Raw genomic sequence first — 7,500 nt, 5'->3', positions numbered from 1 at the left:
TGCCCATGTTTCATACCCATACAGCAGGACAGGGAGTACAACCGACATAGTTCAGATCTTAGTCCTCCTGTATAAGTATAACAAAAACTCCAAACACTTTGGTTGAGTCCACAACCTTATGGGACACGTCAGTTCTGCGAAGGACTTCCTGGCACGATCCTCCACTGTTGTGCACAACGCCGCCAAGTTAGGTTAGACTTTCGAAGACCTCGTCCTAGTCACAAGCCCCCAAACGGCTGGACCTTTGCCTTGGTCTAGGAGACCTGGAGTGCCAGTGGTCTCGCCTCCCTGTGCGGTGACTTTAGGGTTGCATCCAAGAACTCCAGCGACTCCGCAAGGGTACATCATCATCGGCAAAGACAAATTCGATGACTAGTGTTGTCAATGGATGTTCCTCTGTGACATTGATCGACAACTTTCTCCAGTAAGGATTGAATGACTCTTCCCATGGGATTCGATGCTTTACAAGACTAGGCGCTGCCATTCACGCCACGATGGATGTCTAAAATATTCTGCTTGGAACTGTACCTTCAGTCTTCCGACGTCAACTCGGGCAGCAATGCATTACAAATTTGTCATCGAATTCCATACGGGAAAGCCATTCGGCTGTCCAGTAGCCAAATTATGCAGGTGTTAAGTGTCAAGTAAGGGCATCTCCCCTCTTACTTCCTGAATTATCAAGAAACTGTACACACCTCCTCCACGTATGAAAATATTCTATGTCCCAGAGTATAGGCCAGCCATCAGAACAATACTTCTCGCAGTAATCCCACATATTCACTGAAGATGTCAGAGCACCCCGCGAGGCACTGACCAAACGCTGTCTTGAGACCAATATAGGTTGTAATTAAATCCTATTGAAACTCATGTCGGCGTTCCACAAGAATACGAAGCCCTAGAATCCAGTCAGTTGTTGATTTATTGGATAAGAGCCCAGACTGCTGAGGTCTTGAACTTTGGCAGATAGAAGCGAACCCGTACCAGAACCAGATAAATGATCAGCATGCCCGGCACATTGAATATTGTAATACTAATCCCACAGTAATTATTACAGTCCTACGAGTCCCCTCTCCCTTTCCAGATAGGGGCGAATGTTATATGGGTTGTATTTTATGTTTTTTTTATATTGACCAAAGTTTGATTTATGGAGAACTTTAATGTAAGAATGTTGTCTGTGATAGAGGAAATATATATTCATAGAGAAATTATGCTACTTTATTATACTGCGAGTGTCCCCACGTTATGCTGTCCCCCCACTCTTAATACTGACCTGCACCACTTCTCTGAATATCCATTTCCTTCTTTGCCGAACCCTATGGTAGGTGAGGAAGAATACTGCCACTGACTGTTCCCATTTGAGTCGTAGAAGGCGACAAAAACGGGACAGGGATAGGACTAGGCATCCAACTCTCGGTAGCCCCAAAGGGGATATTCCTAAAAAAAAAGCAAAGGCATAAGAGGGTCTGGGAGTTTTCCAATCAGAACTCACAGGTTTGGTACAGATGAGAGTAAAATGGAAGAGATAGGCAGTATGTTTATGAGAAGAAAGATGGGTGTGTTGACATTGAGTGAAACTAAGTTGAAAGGGAGGGGCGAGTTTGAATTTAGGAGTGTTGTTGGGAGGGTGCCATAAGTGAAAAGAGGGCGAGGAAGAGAAGGAGTGGCTATACTAGTAAGTGAAAAGATAGGTAAGCGTGTGGTGGAGTGGAAGAAGGTTTTTTTCAAGGTGAATGTGGATTAAGGTGAAACTAGGAATGGGGATTTGGATTTTTGTAAGTGCATATGGGCCTGGTTGTGAAAAGAGTTTAGAAGAAAGAGAGGCTTTTTGGATAGATTTAAATGAGTGCATAGAGGGTTTAGAGACTCATCTCAATGAAGTGGAATTGGGAGATCTCAATGTAGATGTAGGGGATGAACCAGTAGATGAAGTGGTCGGGAAGTGTGGAGTTCCAGGAAAAAATCGTAGTTGAGAGATGATGGTGATGTGTCTAGAGCGTTGATGATAGCAAATACAGTGTGTAGGAAGGAAGTCAAGCATAAGAACACATGGGAGAGGGTGGTGGATGGAAGGGTGGTAGATACGAATTTAATGAACTATATAGTGGTAACCAGAAGAACAGTAGGAATAGTTTTGGATGTTCATGTTTTAAGGGGAGAGAGTGGGGGAATATCAGATAATTTTTTGGTGGAATGTAAGTTGAGAGTGGAGGATAGATGAATAAAGAGGAAAAGGACAGAAGGTAGGGAGGTGTTTTGAATAAACAGCTTAAATGAGAAAGAAAAGGAGAAGGAGTACAAGAAGAAGCTGAGAGAAGAGCGGGAGGAAGTGAAGGATAGATTAGAACTAGGAGTGGAGAAGGAATGGGAATGTTTCAAGGAGGGAATGACAAGGTATGCAAAGATGGTGTGTGGAACAAGGAGAACGGGAGGAAATAAAAGGAAGGGTAGTGAGTGGTGGAATGATAAAAATAAAAAATGTTGTAGAAGAGAAGAAACGAGCATTACAGGCTTGTTATAAAATAGGACGAGGAAATCATATGAGAGGTACAAAGAAAAGAGAAGTAAAGTATAAGATAAAGGAGGCAAAGAGGAGAGCAGATGTGAAATGGGGTAAGAGTATAAAGAAAACTTTGAAAGTAAAAAAAATATATATTGGAAGGAAATTAAGAGAGGAAGAAGAGGCGAATCAAGTAGATAAGAAAAGGTAAAAGGTGCAGATGGAAAGATGATAATGGAAGAGAAGGCAGTGAGAGGAAGGTGGACAGAGTATTTTAGGGAGTTACTAAATGTGAAGGAGGATAGGGAGGGAAAGGTAGTTGCAGTATTGTTAGGTGCTAAGAAAATGACAGTGATGAATGAGGAAAATGGAGAAGAAATAAGAAAAGATAAGGTGAAACCAGTTATTAAAATGATGAGAGTAGATAAGGCACCTAGGTTAGATGGGTGTCATGCGGAGTGTCTAAAAAAAGGGAGGTACAGTGATGGTGGACTGGCTGGTGAGATTATTTAATGTTTGTTTAAGAGAGGGTAGAGTACCGGAGGACTGGAGAATTGCCTGTATAGTTCCACTTTACAAGGGAAAGGGAGACAAATGTGGATGTAGTAGTTTCAGAGGGATCAGTTTGTTGAGTATTGTTGGGAAGGCTTATGGGAGGGTTTTGATTTAGAGGATTAGAGAGGAGCAGAGGGTGAGGAACAGTGTGGTTTTAGGACAGGTAGGGGCTGCGTGGATCAGATCTTTGTGGTAAGGCGGATATGTGAAAAAGCTTTAGAAAAGATAAGGATGTTTTTTGGCCTCTTATGGATCTGGAAAAGGCTTATGATAGTGTAGACAGGAAGGTATATGGGAGTTATTGCATATATATGGGATAGTAGGAAAGCTGTTAAGGGCAGTCAAGATTTTTTTATGAGAGTAGTAGAGCCTGTGTTAAAATCAGAAATGGATAGAGTGAGTGGTTTGAGGTAAAGGTGGGACTTCACCAGGGATGTGTCGCCTTGGTTGTTCAATTTATGCATGGATGGGGTGGTGCGAGAGGTAAACGAAAGGGTAATGGGCCGGAGATTGGAGATTGTTAAAGAAAATGGAGAAAATGGGAGATAAACGAGTTGTTGTTTGTTGATGACACTGCGCTTGTGCTGGGATCAGAGGAGGGATTAAGGAAGTTAGTGACGAAGGTTGGGAAGGTATGCGAAGGAAGTTGAAGATAAATGTGGGTAAAATTAAGGTAATGAGATGTACAAGGGGAGAGGGTGGCAGCAAATTGGAAGTGAGTATTAAGGGAGGAAGACTGGAGGAAGTGGATAGCTTTAGATACTTGGGTGTGAATGTGGCGGGAAAGGGAAGAGTGGAGGTGGAGGTAAAATGAAGCTTGAGAGAACCAAGTAAATGCCTTGGTGGATTAAAAAGTATAATGAGAAATAGACATTTGGGAATGGATGCTAAGAGGAAATTATATGAAGGAGTGATTGTACCGACAGCACTGTTTAGGGCAGAAACATGGAATATAAGAGAGGAGGAGTTTGAATGTGTTTGAGATGAGGTGCCTGAGAAGTAGGATAGGGGTTACTCGACTAGATAGAGTGAGAAATGAGGAGGTGGGGAGGAGAGCTGGGGTGGAAAGGGAGTTGGGAGATAGGTTTGATGAACGATTTTTGGGACGGTTTTGGCACATGGGAAAAATGAATGAAGAAGTATTATTAAAAGAGGTGTGGAAGGCAGAGGTGGAACATGGATGGGGTAAAAGGGGCATTAGGGAAGAGGGGAATGTCTGTTGAGGAAGTAAGGGAGAAGGCAAAGATAGGGATGAGTGGAGATTGGGTGTGTATGGATGATGCTGTGATGCATGGAAGGGAGTGGGTGGGGATGGGGGTGAGGGAGTATGTATGCATGATATTTTGACGCAGCCCGAAGGGATCTCCCCGCCTTCTCTTTTTCTGCATGAGGGGACAGAGAGGGGGGTCGCCGATTAAGTGAATCTGTCTTGCTGTGGATGTGTTGTGTCTTTCTGCATTGCTTTTGACCCAGGGCACCGGGCGAGATGCAGGGATGACTCGTCATCCAGGAGGAGCCAAGAAAAGAGGGAGGAGGGGTGGTGAATGGGAGTGGAGTATGTTGGTATGAAATGAGTGGAAGTGGATCTATGTCTTTGACTTTGGCTACCTCCCTTGTAAGGGGGAAAAGGCCATTGATATATGTATGTATGTTTTATTAAGGAGTTTTGGTGGTTATACTGTTTGTTCATGGATTGTAACGGGATATATGGGTGACAGGATCAAAATGAGAAAATAAATTATATAAAAAGGAATGAAAATCGCGTTTCTCTTTGGTGATCACATACTCCAATTGGCGCGTCGTGGCCGCTACTGGCACTGGTTAGGAAACCTGAAGGATACCCAGTACCAATGTCAAAAAAAAAAAAAAAATGCTAACAATGTGACGTTATGAGTAGGCACGCCAGGTGCCAGTCTGAATATACAAGTTGAATTATTCAAATTTCTAAATTGCTCGTGGCGTCATATCGTTAGTTTTATTCCAAAACAAACTGGACAATGTCTATTTGAGACTGTGTTCTTTATGGAACTGCAGACTGCGATACGCCATGACTTCATCGGTAATTTCTAAGGTAAGTTTTCTTTCCTTGGGCCCTATCAAGGTCCATATATATGGACCTTGGGCCCTATTCAAGACATTTCGTGGTGTGTCGTGTATGTCATAGATTTAAGGAAAGATGATCCCCGTATCACTGAATTTACGTTTTAGTACAGAGCATCCTGCAAGTTCCTTGACCACGCGCTCGCTTGTCAAACATGAAACTATTTCCATAGACTGACGTTCAGCAGTCAGTTATGGATGAAGTGTAGTCCTATTCCAACGGGGTTTTAAATATAGCGTACGGGAGGTAATACCAGACATGTTAACTTTATAGACGATGACGTGGGTTAAATAGAGCGTTAATCATCTCAACGAGCCCTTTCTACCGTAAACAGGAGAATACTGGTTAACAAGAACCTTTGGTAATTAAACTCCACCCAAACAGCATTAGCAGTCTTTTGTTTTCATATTCATCTCTTGTATTCAAGCTAATGATCTAAACGGACTAATTCCTTGCCACATCAATAACTACGTTAACGTTTTAGGATGTATTTATAACTCCAGTATTCGCAGTAATTATTCACATTGTGGCTCAACTTAACCTGTGTTTCCACCAGGATTACTAACCCTTTCGAAGCATAAAGGACTCGCGTAATGCTGAGAAATCCATCTTTAGGAGTTTTCAAGAATCGACCCATCTTTATACACATCTCTCATTGTGGGTGCTCGAATTTCGAATGAGTTTATTTTTGCCACATGTTCTGTAATCTTCCAATCGAACAACGACGATTGTAAGAAGGCGTTTCTAAGGTAAGGTAAGACAGTATCTAGTTGTAAACCCAAGAGACAAGGTTGTCATTCATGAACGTGTGGACAAACATGCCGGCAGACAAGACAAAGAACTGAAGGGAATAAGCAAAAAACGCAGGACCTGTTGGCAACCCCCAGAGGAATCCGACCCCCCATCTCCTCCACGGTTCCTCCTAATTCTACTTTAGTTCCTATTTCCTCAATCTTTACTGGAAGATCAAACCTCGAACTTGTCACCATCGCTATAATCAGTCTGTCCATGGGGTAATCAAAGTATAAAGTCCTCAAGAGTTGCTGTAGTAACAGCTCTTGGGCAGCTGCGGCTCGTCACAGATCTCAGACTTTTTTTTTTCAGTGTACTTCAACCATGAAGTTTACTATCAGGTAACCCTCTGAACTCTGCTTTAAAATTTCCTCTTGAAATTCCATTCTGCCTGTTATAGCTTTCGCACTTTCATTGGTTGCTTTTGTTATTGCATATTCTGTGTCCTACTTTCAACTTGTATTAGAGTCGGTTGTCTTCTTGATTTCCATTTTCCTCTGTCTTCTTGTTTATTTGATCAAGTATTACTTGTTCAGGAGTCTAACGTACAATTCAGATTTGTCTGTAAGTTGACCGAAATTCGTTATGCATCTCTCTTTGGCATATTCATTACATTTATAGCCAGTGTTATCGCCGTCTAGCATGGCCTTATATTTTATGTAGCGTTCCTGAAGAAACAGAATACTAAATTGCCAAGCGTACGCAGCAGGAGCAAGCATTCACGGTTGTGATTTAGTACGTCGCGTGGATTCTATGAACATTGGGGCGTATAGTGCACGTGATTTCGTGACTCTGCTCATGTGCTCATTTGCAATCTGAGTATAGACCTCAGTCTTGACCAGAGAGGAATGAAAACATTCTGTGTCAAACTCGAGAAATCGACAACCCAGACCTTTGAAATGTTAAAGCGGGCTTACAGCAATGAAACAACAAGGTAGGCGATGTATTTTGATTGATACTTCCACTTCAAGAAAAGTAGAACTTCGCTGGAGGATCTGGAGGATCAAAAGAGGTCATGGCGACCTGCAATAAGCACACCACCTGAAAACGTTGAATATATTGCCCAGTTTGTGCGTCAGAATCGTTGGATTGCCGTCACAGAAATTGGTGACATTATCAACTTGTCATATGGTTCGGTTCAGGCAATCCTGATGCCCAGTTTGAACAAAGGAAGCACCCTGTCTGCGAGGATATCCTTCAAGAGACTTCGGTTGATCCCTTTATGTGCAGGTTGATCACCGGTGACGAGACTTGGGCCACGGTTATAACCACATGTGGGGCAAGTGAGAAGCGCGATCATTTTTTTTCGACACTCGCGGGGTTATACATCATAAATTCATCCTTCAAGGACAGACTATCAATACAGAGTTCTACTGTCTTATTCTAAGGCGTCTGAGGGAGAACATCGGGTGCAAATGACCGGAACTTGCGCGATGGCAATTGGGTGCTGCAACATGACAACGCCGCTCACACACGCGAGTTTTTGGTCCACGCCAGCCCAATCATCTTACTCTAAGATGGAGTCCTAACAGAAGAATCTTTGTTTTAACACCGG

This window comes from Oratosquilla oratoria, chromosome 2 (assembly GCF_046742065.1).
Source record: "Oratosquilla oratoria isolate Oo_2021 chromosome 2, ASM4674206v1, whole genome shotgun sequence".
NCBI classification, from domain to species: Eukaryota; Metazoa; Arthropoda; class Malacostraca; order Stomatopoda; family Squillidae; genus Oratosquilla; species Oratosquilla oratoria.
Note: the sequence above shows the minus strand (reverse complement) of the source record.